The sequence below is a fragment of the Carcharodon carcharias genome, chromosome 24 (assembly GCF_017639515.1).
Source record: "Carcharodon carcharias isolate sCarCar2 chromosome 24, sCarCar2.pri, whole genome shotgun sequence".
In the NCBI taxonomy this organism is placed as follows: domain Eukaryota; kingdom Metazoa; phylum Chordata; class Chondrichthyes; order Lamniformes; family Lamnidae; genus Carcharodon; species Carcharodon carcharias.
The window spans coordinates 12,721,301-12,737,100 of record NC_054490.1 but is presented as its reverse complement, the minus strand read 5'-3'; positions in this window follow the sequence as shown (position 1 = coordinate 12,737,100).

Genomic DNA, 15,800 nt, shown 5'->3' with positions numbered 1-15,800 from the left:
ATTCCCTCTCTCCTTCACCCGTCCTGATTCACTCCGTCTCTCCTTTCGCCCTCCCTGATTCACTCCCTCTCTCCTTCACTCCCACCCTGATTCACTGCCCTTCTCCTTCTCTCCTGCCTGATTCACTTGCTCTCTCCTTTCCCCCTTCCAGATTCACTCCCTCTCTCCTTCACTCCCACCCTGATTCACTCCCTCTCTCCTTCCCCCCTCCCTGATTCACTCCCTCTCTCCTTCACCCCGCCATGATTCACTCGCGCTCTCCTTTTCCACTCCCTGATTTACTCCTTCTCTCCTTCAGCCCTCCCTGATTCACTCCCTCTCTCCTTCACCCCTCCCTGATTCACTCTCTCTCCTTCACTCCCACCCTGACTCGCTCCCTCTCTCCTTCACTCCCACCTGATTCACTCCCTCCCTCCTTTCCCGCTCCCTGATTCACTCACTCTCTCCTTCACCGCTTCCTGATTCAATCCCTCACCTTTCCCCCTCCCTGATTCACTCCTTCTCTCCTTCACTCCTCCCTAATTCACTCTCTCTCCTTCAATCCCACTCTGACTCGCTCCCTCTTTCCTTCACTCCCGCCTGATTCACTCCTTCTCTCCTTTCCCCCTCACAGATTCTCTCCCTCTCTCTTTCACTCCCACCCTGATTCACTCCCTCCCTCCTTCCCCCCCTCCCTGATTCACTCCCCCTCTCCTTCACTCCCAACCTTATTCACTCCCTCTCTCCTTCACCTCTGATTTGCACCCTCTCTCCTTCAGCCCTCCCTCCTTCACTCCCGCCCTGATTCACTCTCACCTTCAACCCCACGCTGATTCACTCCTTTCTCCTTCACTCCCGCCTGATTCATCCCATCTCCTTCAACCCTTCCTGATTCGCACCCTCTCTCCTACACCCAGCCCTGATTCACTCTATCTCTCCTTCCCTCCCGTCCTGATTCACTCTCTCTCTCCTTCAATCCAGCCCTGATTCACTCCCTCTCTTCTTCACCCCTCCCTGATACACTCCTTTCTCCTTCACTCGCGCCTGATACATCCCGTCTCCTTCACCCCATCCGGATTCGCACCGTCACTCCTATACCCAGCCGTCATTCACTCCCTATCTCCTTCACCTCTACCTGATTCACTCCCTCTCTCCTTCACCTCTCCCTGATTCACACCCTCTATCCTTCACCTCTCCCTGATTCACACCCTCTCTCCTGCACTCCCGCCCTGATTCACACTCTCTCTCCTCCACTCCCACCCTGATTCACTCTCTCTCTCCTTCACACCCGCCCTGATTCATTCTCTCTCTTCTTCACCCCTCCCTGATTTACTCCCTCTCTCCTGCACTCCATCTCTGATTCAATCCATCTCATTTCACACCAGCCCTGAATTACTCCCTCTCTCCTTCACTCCCGCCCTGATTTACTCTCTCTCTTCTTCACTCTCGCGCTGATTCACTCCCACTCTCCTTCCCTCCCACCCTGATTCACTCTATCTCTCCTTCACTTCCGCCCTGATTCACTCTCTCTCTCCTTCAATCCCGCCGTGATTCACTCCCTCTCTTCTTCACCGCTCCCTGATTCACTCCTTTCTCCTTCACTCCTGCCTGATTCATTCCGTCTCCTTTAGCCCTTCCTGATTCGTGCCCTCTCTCTTACACCCCTCTCTGATTCACTCTCTCTCCTTCACCCAGCCTGATTCACTCCATCTCTCCTTCACCCCTCCCTGATTCACTCTCTCTATCCATCACCTAGCCCTGATTCACTCCCTCTCTCCTTCACCCGGGCTGATTCACTCCCTCTCTCCTTCACCTCTACCTGATTCACTCCCTCTCTCCTTCACCTCTCCCTGATTCATACCCTCTCTCCTGCACTCCCGCCCTGATTCACACTCTCTCTCCTTCACTCCCACCCTGATTCACTCTCTCTCTCCTTCACACCCGCCCTGATTCATTCTCTCTTCTTCACCCCTCCCTGATTCACTCCCTCTCTCCTGCACTTCATCTCTGATTCAATCCCTCTCTCCTTCACACCAGCCCTGAATTAGCCCCTCTCTCCTTCACTCCCGTCCTGATTTACTCTCTCTCTTCTTCACTCACGCGCTGATTCACTCCCACTCTCCTTCCCTCCCACCCTGATTCTCTCTATCTCTCTTTCACTTCCGCCCTGATTCACTCTCTCTCTCCTTCAATCCCGCCCTGATTCACTCCCTCCCTCCTTCACCAGCCCTGATTCACTCCCTCTCTCCTTCACTCCAGCCCTGAATCACTCCCTTCTCCTTCACCCGTCCTGATTCACTCCCTCTCTCCTTCACCGCTCCCTGATTCACTGCCTGTCTCCTTCACTCCCACCTTGATTCACTCTCTCTCTCCTTCACTCCCACCCTGATTCACTCTCTCTCTTCTTCACCCCTCCCTGATTCACTCCCTCTCTCCTTCACTCCAGCCCTGATTCAATCCCTCTCTCCTACACATCAGCCCTGAATTACCCTCTCTCTCCTTCACTCCAGCCATGAATCACTCCCTCTCACCTTCATTCCCACCCTGATTCACTCCTTCTCTCCTTCCCTCCAGCCCTGAATCAGTCCCTTCTCCTTCACCCGTCCTGATTCACTCCCTCTCTCCTTCACCCGCCCTGATTCACTCCCTCTCTCCTTCACTCCAGCCCTGAATCACTCCCTTCTCCTTCTTCCGTCCTGATTCACTCCCTCTCTCCTTTCCCCATCCCAGATTCACTCCCTCTCTCCTTCACTCACACCCTAATTCACTCCCTCTCTCCTTCACTCCCGCCCTGATTCACTCCCTCTCTCCTTCCCACAACCCTGATTCACTCCATCTCCTTCCCCCCTCCCTGATTCACTCTCTCTCCATCACCCAGCCCTGATTTACTCACTCTCTCCTTCACCCCTCCCTGATTCACACCCTCTCTCCTTTACTCATGCCCTGATTCACTCTCTCTCATTCACTCCCACCCTGATTCACTCTCTCTCCTTCACTCCAGCCCTGATTTAGTCAGTCTGTCCTTCACACCAGCCCTGAATTACTCTCTCTCTCCTTCACTCCAGTCCTGAATCACTCCCTCTCTCCTCCATTCCCGCCCTGATTCATTCCCTCTCTCCTTCACCCGTCCTGATTCACTCAGTCTCTCCTTTCGCCCTCCCTGATTCACTCCCTCTCTCCTTCACTCCCACCCTGATTCACTGCCCCTCTCCTTCTCTCCTGCCTGATTCACTTGCTCTCTCCTTTCCCCCTTCCAGATTCACTCCCTCTCTCCTTCACTCCCACCCTGATTCACTCCCTCTCTCCTTCTCTCCCACCCTGATTCAATCCCTCTATCCTTCACTCCCACCCTGCTTCACTCCCTCTCTCCTTCACTCCCAACCTTATTCACTCCCTCTCTCCTTCACCTCTCTCTGATTCGCACCCTCTCTCCTTCAGCCCTCCCTGATTCACTCCATCTCTCCTTCACTCCTGCCCTGATTTACTCTCTCTCTTCTTCAGTCCCGCCCTTATTCACTCTCTCACCTTCACTCCCGCGCTGATTCACTCATTTCTTCTTCACTCCCGCCTGATTCATCCCGTCTCCTTCACCCCTTCCAGATTCGCACCCTCTCTCCTACACCCAGCCCTGATTCACTCTCTCACCTTCACTCCCACGCTGATTCACTCATTTCTTCTTCACTCCCACCTGATTCTTGCTGTCTCCTTCACCCCTTCCAGATTCGCACCCTCTCTCCTACACCCAGCCCTGATTCACTCTCTCACCTTCACTCCCAATGATTCACTCGCTCTATCCTTCGCTCCCACCCTGATTCACTCCCTCTCTCCTTCACTCCCACCCTGATTCACTCTTTCTCTCCTTCACTCCCACCCGGATTCACTCTCTCTCCATCACCCCTACCTGGATCACTCCCTCTCTCCTTCCCCCTGCCCTGATTCACTCCCTCTCTCCTTCATCCTGCCATGATTCACTTGCTGTTTCCTTTCACCCTCCCAGATTCACTCCCTCTCTCCTTCACTCCCACCCTGATTCACTCGCTCTCTCCTTCACTGCCACCCTGATTCACTCCCTCTGTCCTTCACTCCCGCCCTGATTCACTCCCTCTCTCCTTCACCTCTTCCTGATTCACTCTCTCTCTCCTTCACTCCCGCCCTGATTCACTCTCTCTCTTCTTCACTCCTGCCCTGATTCACTTTCTCTCTCCTTCACTCCGGCCCTGATTCACTCTTTCGCTCCTTCACTCCCACCCTGATTCACTCTCTCCATCAACCCTCCCTGGTTTACTCCCTCTCTCCTTCCCCCTTCCTGATTCACTCTCTCTCTCCATCACCCAGCCCTGGTTCTCTCCCTCTCCCCTTCACTCACGCCCTGTTTCACTCCCTCTCTCTTTCACCCCACCATGATTCACTCCCTCTCTCCTTTCCCCCTCCCTGATTCACTTCTTCTCTCCTTCACATCTCCCTGATTCACACCCTCTCTCCATCACTCCCGCCCTGATTAACTCGCTCTCTCCTTCACTTACTCCCTGATTCACTCCGTCTCCTTCACTCCCAACCTGATTCACTCCCTCTCTCCTTCACTCACGCCCTGATTCACTCTATCTCTCCTTCACTCCAGCCATGAATCACTCCCTCTCGCCTTCATTCCCACCCTGATTCACTCCTTCTCTCCTTCCCTCCAGCCCTGAATCAGTCCCTTCTCCTTCACCCGTCCTGATTCATTCCCTCTCTCCTTTCCCCCCTCCCACATTCACTCCCTCCCCCCTTCACTCACACCCTGATTCACTCGCTCCCTCCTTCACTCCCGCCCTGATTCACTCCCTCTCTCCTTCCCACAACCCTGATTCACTCCATCTCCTTCCCCCCTCCCTGATTCACTCTCTCTCTCCATCACCCAGCCCTGATTTACTCACTCTCTCCTTCACCCCTCCCTGATTCACACCCTCTCTCCTTTACTCATGCCCTGATTCACTCTCTCTCCTTCACTCCCACCCTGATTCACTCTCTCTCCCCTTCACTCCAGCCTTGATTCAGTCACTCTGTCCTTCACACCAGCCCTGAATTACTCTCTCTCTCCTTCACTCCAGTCCTGAATCACTCCCTCTCTCCTTCATTCCCGCCCTGATTCATTCCCTCTCTCCTTCACCCGTCCTGATTCACTCCGTCTCTCCTTTCGCCCTCCCTGATTCACTCCCTCTCTCCTTCACTCCCACCCTGATTCACTGCCCTTCTCCTTCTCTCCTGCCTGATTCACTTGCTCTCTCCTTTCCCCCTTCCAGATTCACTCCCTCTCTCCTTCACTCCCACCCTGATTCACTCCCTCTCTCCTTCCCCCCTCCCTGATTCACTCCCTCTCTCCTTCACTCCCAACCTTATTCACTCCCTCTCTCCTTCACCTCTCTGTGATTTGCACCCTCTCTCCTTCAGCCCTCCCTGATTCACTCCATCTCTCCTTCACTCCTGCCCTGATTTACTCTCTCTCTTCTTCACTCCCGCCCTGATTCACTCTCTCACCTTCACTCCCGCGCTGATTCACTCATTTCTTCTTCACTCCCGCCTGATTCTTCCTGTCTCCTTCACCCCTTCCAGATTCGCACCCTCTCTCCTACACCCAGCCCTGATTCACTCTCTCACCTTCACTCCCAATGATTCACTCCCTCTATCCTTCGCTCCCACCCTGATTCACTCCCTCTCTCCTTCACTCCCACCCTGATTCACTCTTTCTCTCCTTCACTCCCACCTGGATTCACTCTCTCTCCATCACCCCTACCTGGATCACTCCCTCTCTCCTTCCCCCTGCCCTGATTCACTCCCTCTCTCCTTCACCCTGCCATGATTCACTTGCTGTTTCTTTTCACCCTCCCAGATTCACTCCCTCTCTCCTTCACTCCCACCCTGATTCACTCGCTCTCTCCTTCACTGCCACCCTGATTCACTCCCTCTGTCCTTCACTCCCGCCCTGATTCACTCCGTCTCTCCTTCACCCAACCCTGATTCACTCTCTCTCTCCTTCCCCCTCCCTGATTCACTCTCTCTCTCCATCACCCAGCCCTGGTTCACTCCCTCTCCCCTTCACTCACGCCCTGTTTCACTCCCTCTCTCCTTCACCCCACCATGATTCACTCCCTCTCTCCTTTCCCCCTCCCTGATTCACTTCTTCTCTTCTTCACCCCTCCCTGATTCACACCCTCTCTCCTTCACTCACGCCCTGATTCACTCCCTCTCCTTCACTCCCAACCTGATTCGCACCCTCTCTCCTTCACCCCTCCCTGACTCACTCCCTCTCTCCTTCTCTCCCACCCTGATTCACTCTCTCTCCTCTTCACTCCTGCCCTGATTCACTCTCTCTCATCTTCACTCCTGCCCTGATTCACTTTCTCTCTCCTTCACTCCGGCCCTGATTCACTCTTTCGCTCCTTCACTCCCACCCTGATTCACTCTCTCCATCAACCCTCCCTGGTTTACTCCCTCTCTCCTTCCCCCTCCCTGATTCACTCTCTCTCTCAATCACCCAGCCCTGGTTCACTCCTCTCCCCTTCACTCACGCCCTGTTTCACTCCCTCTCTCCTTCACCCCACCATGATTCACTCCCTCTCTCCTTTCCCCCTCCCTGATTCACTTCTTCTCTTCTTCACCCCTCCCTGATTCACACCCTCTCTCCTTCACTCACTCCCTGATTCACTCTCTCTCTCCTTCACTCACTCCCTGATTCATTCCCTCTCCTTCACTCCCAACCTGATTCGCACCCTCTCTCCTTCACCCCTCCCTGACTCACTCCCTCTCTCCTTCTCTCCCGCCCTGATTCACTCTCTCTCTTCTTCACTCCTACCCTGATTCACTTGCTGTTTCCTTTCACCCTCCCAGATTCACTCCCTCTCTCCTTCACTCCCACCCTGATTCACTCGCTCTCTCCTTCACTGCCACCCTGATTCACTCCCTCTGTCCTTCACTCCCGCCCTGATTCACTCCCTCTCTCCTTCACCCAACCCTGATTCACTCTCTCTCTCCTTCCCCCTTCCTGATTCACTCTCTCTCTCCATCACCCAGCCCTGGTTCTCTCCCTCTCCCCTTCACTCACGCCCTGTTTCACCCCCTCTCTCCTTCACCCCACCATGATTCAATCTGTCTCTCCTTTCCCCCTCCCTGATTCACTTCTTCTCTCCTTCACATCTCCCTGATTCACACCCTCTCTCCATCACTCCCGCCCTGATTAACTCGCTCTCTCCTTCACTCACGCCCTGATTCACTCTATCTCTCCTTCACTCCAGCCATGAATCACTCCCTCTCGCCTTCATACCCACCCTGATTCACTCCTTCTCTCCTTCCCTCCAGCCCTGAATCAGTCCCTTCTCCTTCACCCGTCCTGATTCATTCCCTCTCTCCTTTATCCTTCACTCACACCCTGATTCACTCCCTCCCTCCTTCACTCCCGCCCTGATTCACTCCCTCTCTCCTTCCCACAACCCTGATTCACTCCATCTCCTTCCCCCCTCCCTGATTCACTCTCTCTCTCCATCACCCAGCCCTGATTTACTCACTCTCTCCCTCACCCCTCCCTGATTCACACCCTCTCTCCTTTACTCATGCCCTGATTCACTCTCTCTCCTTCACTCCTACCCTGATTCACTCTCTCTCTCCTTCACTCCAGCCTTGATTCAGTCACTCTGTCCTTCACACCAGCCCTGAATTACTCTCTGTCTCCTTCACTCCAGTCCTGAATCACTCCCTCTCTCCTTCATTCCCGCCCTGATTCATTCCCTCTCTCCTTCACCCGTCCTGATTCACTCCGTCTCTCCTTTCGCCCCCCTGATTCACTCCCTCTCTCCTTCACTCCCACCCTGATTCACTGCCCCTCTCCTTCTCTCCTACCTGATTCACTTGCTCTCTCCTTTCCCCCTTCCAGATTCACTCCCTCTCTCCTTCACTCCCACCCTGATTCACTCCCTCTCTCCTTCTCTCCCTCCCTGATTCAATCCCTCTCTCCTTCACTCCCACCCTGATTCACTCCCTCTCTCCTTCCCCCCTCCCTGATTCACTCCCTCTCTCCTTCACTCCCAACCTTACTCACTCCCTCTCTCCTTCACCTCTCTCTGATTCGCACCCTCTCTCCTTCAGCCCTCCCTGATTCACTCCATCTCTCCTTCACTCCTGCCCTGATTTACTCTTTCTCTTCTTCACTCCCGCCCTGATTCACTCTCTCACCTTCACTCCCGCGCTGATTCACTCATTTCTTCTTCACTCCCGCCTGATTCTTCCCGTCTCCTTCACCCCTTCCAGATTCGCACCCTCTCTCCTACACCCAGCCCTGATTCACTCTCTCACCTTCACTCCCAATGATTCACTCCCTCTCTCCTTCACTCCCACCCTGATTCACTCTTTCTCTCCTTCACTCCCACCCGGATTCACTCTCTCTCCATCACCCCTACCTGGATCACTCCCTCTCTCCTTCCCCCTGCCCTGATTCACTCCCTCTCTCCTTCACTCCCACCCTGATTCACTCGCTCTCTCCTTCACTGCCACCCTGATTCACTCCCTCTGTCCTTCACTCCCGCCCTGATTCACTCCCTCTCTCCTTCACCCAACCCTGATTCACTCTCTCTCTCCTTCCCCCTCCCTGATTCACTCTCTCTCTCAATCACCCAGCCCTGGTTCACTCCCTCTCCCCTTCACTCACGCCCTGTTTCACTCCCTCTCTCCTTCACCCCACCATGATTCACTCCCTCTCTCCTTTCCCCCTCCCTGATTCACTTCTTCTCTTCCTCACCCCTCCCTGATTCACACCCTCTCTCCTTCACTCACGCCCTGATTCATTCTCTCTCTCCTTCACTCACTCCCTGATTCACTCCCTCTCCTTCACTCCCAACCTGATTTGCTCCCTCTCTCCTTCACCCCTCCCTGACTCACTCCCTCTCTCCTTCTCTCCCGCCCTGATTCACTCTCTCTCCTCTTCACTCCCGCCCTGATTCACTCTCTCTCTTCTTCACTCCTGCCCTGATTCCCTCTCTCTCTCCTTCACTCCGGCCCTGATTCACTCTTTCGCTCCTTCACTCCCACCCTGATTCACTATCTCTCCATCAACCCTCCCTGGTTTACTCCCTCTCTCCTTCGCCCCTCCGTGATTCACTCTTTCTCCTTCACTCCTGGCCGGACTCGCTCCCTCTCTCCTTCACCCTGCCATGATTCACTCCCTCTCTCCTTCACCTCTCCCTGATTCGCACCCTCTGTCCTTCACACCTCTCCGATTCACACCCTCTCTCCTTCACTCACGCCCTGATTCACTTTCGCTCTCCTTCACTCCCGCCGTGATTCACTCTCTCTCTCCTTCACTCCCGCCCTGATTCACTCCCTCTTCTTCACCCCGCCTCGATTCACTCCCTCTCTCCTTTCCCCCTCCCTGATTCACTCCCGCTCACCTTTCCACCTCCCTGATTCACTCCCTCTCTCCTTCACCCCTCCCTGATTCACTCCTTCTGTCCTTCACACCTTCCTGATTCACTCTCTCTCCTTCATTCCCGCCCTGACTTGCTCCCTCTCTCTATCACTCCCGCCTGATTCACTTGGTCTCTCCTTTCCCCCTCCCTGATTCACTCCCTCTCTCCTTCACTTCCGCCCTGATTCACTCCCTCACGCCTTCACCCAACCCTGATTCACTCTCTATCTCCATCACTCAGCCCTGATTTACTCACTCTCTCCTTCACCTCTCCCTGATTCACACCCTCTCTCCTTCACCCCTCCCTGATTCACTCCTTCTCTCCTTCAGCCCTCCCTGATTCACTCTCTCTCCTTCACTCCCACCCTGATTCACTCCATCTCTTCTTCACCCCTCCCTGATTCACTACTTTCTCCTTCACTCCTGCCTGATTCATTCCGTCTCCTTCACCGCTTCCTGATTCATACCCTCCCTCCTACACCCCTCCCTGATTCACTCTCTCTCCTTCACTCCCACCCTGATTCACTCCATCTCTTCTTCACCCCTCCCTGATTCACTCTCTCTCCTTCACTCCCACCCTGATTCACTCCATCTCTTCTTCACCCCTCCCTGATTCACTCCTTTCTCCTTCACTCCTGCCTGATTCATTCCGTCTCCTTCACCCCTTCCTGATTCGTACCCTCCCTCCTACATCCCTCCCTGATTCACTCTCTCTCCTTCACTCCCGCCCTGACTTGCTCCCTCTCTCCTTCTTTCCCGCCTGATTCACTTGCTCTCTCCTGTCCCCCTCCCAGATTTACTCCCTCTCTCCTTCACCCCCACCCTGATTCACTCCCTTTCTCCTTCTCTTCCACGTTGATTCGCTCCCTCTCTCCTTCACTCCCACCCTGATTCACTCCCTCTCTCCTTCACTCCCACCCTGATTCGCTCCCTCTCTCCTTCACTCCCACCATGATTTACTCTCTCTCTCCTTCACTCTCGCCCTGATTCACTCCCTCTCACCTTCACTCCCAACCTGATTTACTCCCTCTCTCCTTCACCTCTCCCTGATTCACACCCTCTCTCGTTCTGTCCCACTCCGATTCACTCCTTCTCTCCTTCAGCCCTCCCTGATTCACTCCCTCTCTCCTTCACTCCCACCCTGATTCACTCTCTCTCTCCTTCACTCCCGCCCTGATTCAGTCTCTCTCTTCTTCACCCCTCCCTGATTCACTCCCTCTCTCCTTCACACCAGCCCCGAATTACTCTCTCTCTCCTTCACTCCAGCCATGAATCACTCCCTCTCCTTCATTCCCACCCTGATTCATTCCCTCTTTCCTTCACTCCAGCCCTGAATCACTCCCTTCTCCTTCACTCCAGCCCTGAATCACTCCCTTCTCCTTCACCCGTCCTGATTCACTCCCTCTCTCCTTTCCCCCCTCCCAGATTCACTCGCTCTCTCCTTCATTCACAACCTGTTTCACTCCCTCTCTCCTTCAGTCCCACCCTGATTCACTCCCTCTTTCCTTCCCCCCTCCCTGATTCACTCTCTCTCTCCTTCACTCCAGCCCTGATTCAGTCCCTCTCTCCTTTGCACCAGCCCTGAATTACTCTCTCTCTCCTTCACTCCAGTCCTGAATCACCCCCTCTCTCCTTCACCCTTCCCTGATTCACTCCCTCTCTCCTTCACTCCCACCCTGATTCCCTCCCTCTCTCCTTCACTCCCGCCCTGATTCACTCCCTCTCTCCTTCACCCTATCGTGATTCACTCTCACTCTCCTTCCCCCCTCCCTGATTCACTCTCTCTTTCCATCACCCAGGCTGATTCACTCCCTCTCTCCTTCACCCAGGCTGATTCACTCCCTCTCTCCTTCACCTCTACCTGATTAACTCTCTCTCTCCTTCACTCCTGCTCTGATTCTCTCCCTCTCTCATTCACCCCGCCATGATAAACTCGCTCTCTCCTTTCCCACTCCCTGATTCACTCCTTCTCTCCTTCACCCCTCTCTGATTCACTCCCTCTCTCCTTCACCCCTCCCTGATTCACTCCCTCTCTCCTTCACTGCCGCCCTGATTTACTCTCCCTCTCTTCACTCCCACGCTGATTCACTCCCACTCTCCTTCCCTCCCACCCTGATTCACTCTATCTCTCCTTCACTCCCGCCCTGATTCACTCTCTCTCCTTCACCCCTTCCCGATTCGCACCCTCTCTCCTTCACCGGGGCTGATTCACTCCCTCTCTCCTTCACCTCTACCTGATTCACTCCCTCTCTCCTTCACCTCTACCTGATTCACTCCCTCTCCTTCACCTCTCCCTGATTCACACCCTCTCCCCTTCACTCCCGCCTTGATTCACACTCTCTCTCCTTCACTCCCACCCTGATTCACTCTCTCTCTCCTTCATTCCGGCCCTGATTCGCACCCTCTCTCCTACACCCAGCCCTGATTCACTCTATCTCTCCTTCACTCCCGTCCTGATTCACTCTCTCTCTCCTTCAATCCGGCCCTGATTCACACCCTCTCTTCTTCACCCCTCCCTGATTCACTCCTTTCTCCTTCACTCCCGCCTGATTCATCCCGTCTCCTTCACCCCATCCGGATTCGCACCCTCTCTCCTACACCCAGTCGTCATTCACTCCCTTTCTCCTTCACCTCTACCTGATTCACTCCCTCTCTCCTTCACCTCTCCCTGATTCACACCCTCTCTCCTGCACCTCTCCCTGATTCACACCCTCTCTCCTGCACTCCCGCCCTGATTCACACTCTCTCTCCTTCACTCCCACCCTGATTCACTCTCTCTCCTTCACACCCGCCCTGATTCATTCTCTCTCTCCTTCACCTCTCCCTGATTCACACCCTCTCTCCTTCACCCCTCCCTGATTCACTCCTTCTCTCCTTCAGCCCTCCCTGATTCACTCTCTCTCCTTCACTCCCACCCTGATTCACTCCATCTCTTCTTCACCCCTCCCTGATTCACTACTTTCTCCTTCACTCCTGCCTGATTCATTCCGTCTCCTTCACCGCTTCCTGATTCATACCCTCCCTCCTACACCCCTCCCTGATTCACTCTCTCTCCTTCACTCCCACCCTGATTCACTCCATCTCTTCTTCACCCCTCCCTGATTCACTCTCTCTCCTTCACTCCCACCCTGATTCACTCCATCTCTTCTTCACCCCTCCCTGATTCACTCCTTTCTCCTTCACTCCTGCCTGATTCATTCCGTCTCCTTCACCCCTTCCTGATTCGTACCCTCCCTCCTACATCCCTCCCTGATTCACTCTCTCTCCTTCACTCCCGCCCTGACTTGCTCCCTCTCTCCTTCTTTCCCGCCTGATTCACTTGCTCTCTCCTGTCCCCCTCCCAGATTTACTCCCTCTCTCCTTCACCCCCACCCTGATTCACTCCCTTTCTCCTTCTCTTCCACGTTGATTCGCTCCCTCTCTCCTTCACTCCCACCCTGATTCACTCCCTCTCTCCTTCACTCCCACCCTGATTCGCTCCCTCTCTCCTTCACTCCCACCATGATTTACTCTCTCTCTCCTTCACTCTCGCCCTGATTCACTCCCTCTCACCTTCACTCCCAACCTGATTTACTCCCTCTCTCCTTCACCTCTCCCTGATTCACACCCTCTCTCGTTCTGTCCCACTCCGATTCACTCCTTCTCTCCTTCAGCCCTCCCTGATTCACTCCCTCTCTCCTTCACTCCCACCCTGATTCACTCTCTCTCTCCTTCACTCCCGCCCTGATTCAGTCTCTCTCTTCTTCACCCCTCCCTGATTCACTCCCTCTCTCCTTCACACCAGCCCCGAATTACTCTCTCTCTCCTTCACTCCAGCCATGAATCACTCCCTCTCCTTCATTCCCACCCTGATTCATTCCCTCTTTCCTTCACTCCAGCCCTGAATCACTCCCTTCTCCTTCACTCCAGCCCTGAATCACTCCCTTCTCCTTCACCCGTCCTGATTCACTCCCTCTCTCCTTTCCCCCTCCCAGATTCACTCGCTCTCTCCTTCATTCACAACCTGTTTCACTCCCTCTCTCCTTCAGTCCCACCCTGATTCACTCCCTCTTTCCTTCCCCCCCTCCCTGATTCACTCTCTCTCTCCTTCACTCCAGCCCTGATTCAGTCCCTCTCTCCTTTGCACCAGCCCTGAATTACTCTCTCTCTCCTTCACTCCAGTCCTGAATCACCCCCTCTCTCCTTCACCCTTCCCTGATTCACTCCCTCTCTCCTTCACTCCCACCCTGATTCCCTCCCTCTCTCCTTCACTCCCGCCCTGATTCACTCCCTCTCTCCTTCACCCTATCATGATTCACTCTCACTCTCCTTCCCCCCTCCCTGATTCACTCTCTCTTTCCATCACCCAGGCTGATTCACTCCCTCTCTCCTTCACCCAGGCTGATTCACTCCCTCTCTCCTTCACCTCTACCTGATTAACTCTCTCTCTCCTTCACTCCTGCTCTGATTCTCTCCCTCTCTCATTCACCCCGCCATGATAAACTCGCTCTCTCCTTTCCCACTCCCTGATTCACTCCTTCTCTCCTTCACCCCTCTCTGATTCACTCCCTCTCTCCTTCACCCCTCCCTGATTCACTCCCTCTCTCCTTCACTGCCGCCCTGATTTACTCTCCCTCTCTTCACTCCCACGCTGATTCACTCCCACTCTCCTTCCCTCCCACCCTGATTCACTCTATCTCTCCTTCACTCCCGCCCTGATTCACTCTCTCTCCTTCACCCCTTCCCGATTCGCACCCTCTCTCCTTCACCCGGGCTGATTCACTCCCTCTCTCCTTCACCTCTACCTGATTCACTCCCTCTCTCCTTCACCTCTACCTGATTCACTCCCTCTCCTTCACCTCTCCCTGATTCACACCCTCTCCCCTTCACTCCCGCCTTGATTCACACTCTCTCTCCTTCACTCCCACCCTGATTCACTCTCTCTCTCCTTCATTCCGGCCCTGATTCGCACCCTCTCTCCTACACCCAGCCCTGATTCACTCTATCTCTCCTTCACTCCCGTCCTGATTCACTCTCTCTCTCCTTCAATCCGGCCCTGATTCACACCCTCTCTTCTTCACCCCTCCCTGATTCACTCCTTTCTCCTTCACTCCCGCCTGATTCATCCCGTCTCCTTCACCCCATCCGGATTCGCACCCTCTCTCCTACACCCAGTCGTCATTCACTCCCTTTCTCCTTCACCTCTACCTGATTCACTCCCTCTCTCCTTCACCTCTCCCTGATTCACACCCTCTCTCCTGCACCTCTCCCTGATTCACACCCTCTCTCCTGCACTCCCGCCCTGATTCACACTCTCTCTCCTTCACTCCCACCCTGATTCACTCTCTCTCCTTCACACCCGCCCTGATTCATTCTCTCTCTTCTTCACCCCTCCCTGATTCACTCCCTTTCTCCTGCACTCCAGCTCTGATTCAATCCCTCTCTCCTTCACACCAGCCCTGAATTACTCCCTCTCTCCTTCACTCCCGCCCTGATTTACTCTCTCTCTTCTTCACTTGCGCGCTGATTCACTCCCACTCTCCTTCCCTCCCACCTGATTCACTCTATCTCTCCTTCACTTCCGCCCTGATTCACTCTCTCTCTCCTTCAATCCCGCCCTGATTCACTCCCTCTCTTCTTCACCGCTCCCTGATTCACTCCTTTCTCCTTCACTCCTGCCTGATTCATTCCATCTCCTTCACCCCTTCCTGATTCGTACCCTGTCTCTTACACCCCTCTCTGATTCACTCTCTCTCCTTCACCCCTCCCTGATTCACTCTCTCTCTCCTTCAATCCCACCCTGATTCACTCCCTCTCTCCTTCACCCGCCCTGATTCACTCCCTCTCTCCTTCACTCCAGCCCTGAAACACTCCCTTATCCTTCACCCGTCCTGATTCACTCCCTCTCTCCTTCACCGCTCCCTGATTCACACTCTCTCTCCTTCACTCCCACCTTGATTCACTCTCTCTCTCCTTCACTCCCGCCCTGATTCACTCTCTCTCTTCTTCACCCCTCCCTGATTCACTCCCTCTCCTTCACTCCAGCCCTGATTCAATCCCTCTCTCCTACACACCAGCCCTGAATTACTCTCTCTCTCCTTCACTCCAGCCATGAATCACTCCCTCTCGTCTTCATTCCCACCCTGATTCACTCCTTCTCTCCTTCCCTCCAGCCCTGAATCAGTCCCTTCTCCTTCACCCGTCCTGATTCACTCCCTCTCTCCTTCACCCGCCCTGATTCACTCCCTCTCTCCTTCACTCCAGCCCTGAATCACTCCCTTCTCCTTCACCCGTCCTGATTCACTCCCTCTCTCCTTTCCCCCTCCCAGATTCACTCCCTCTCTCCTTCACTCACACCCTGATTCACTCCCTCTCTCCTTCACTTCCGCCCTGATTCACTCCCTCTCTCCTT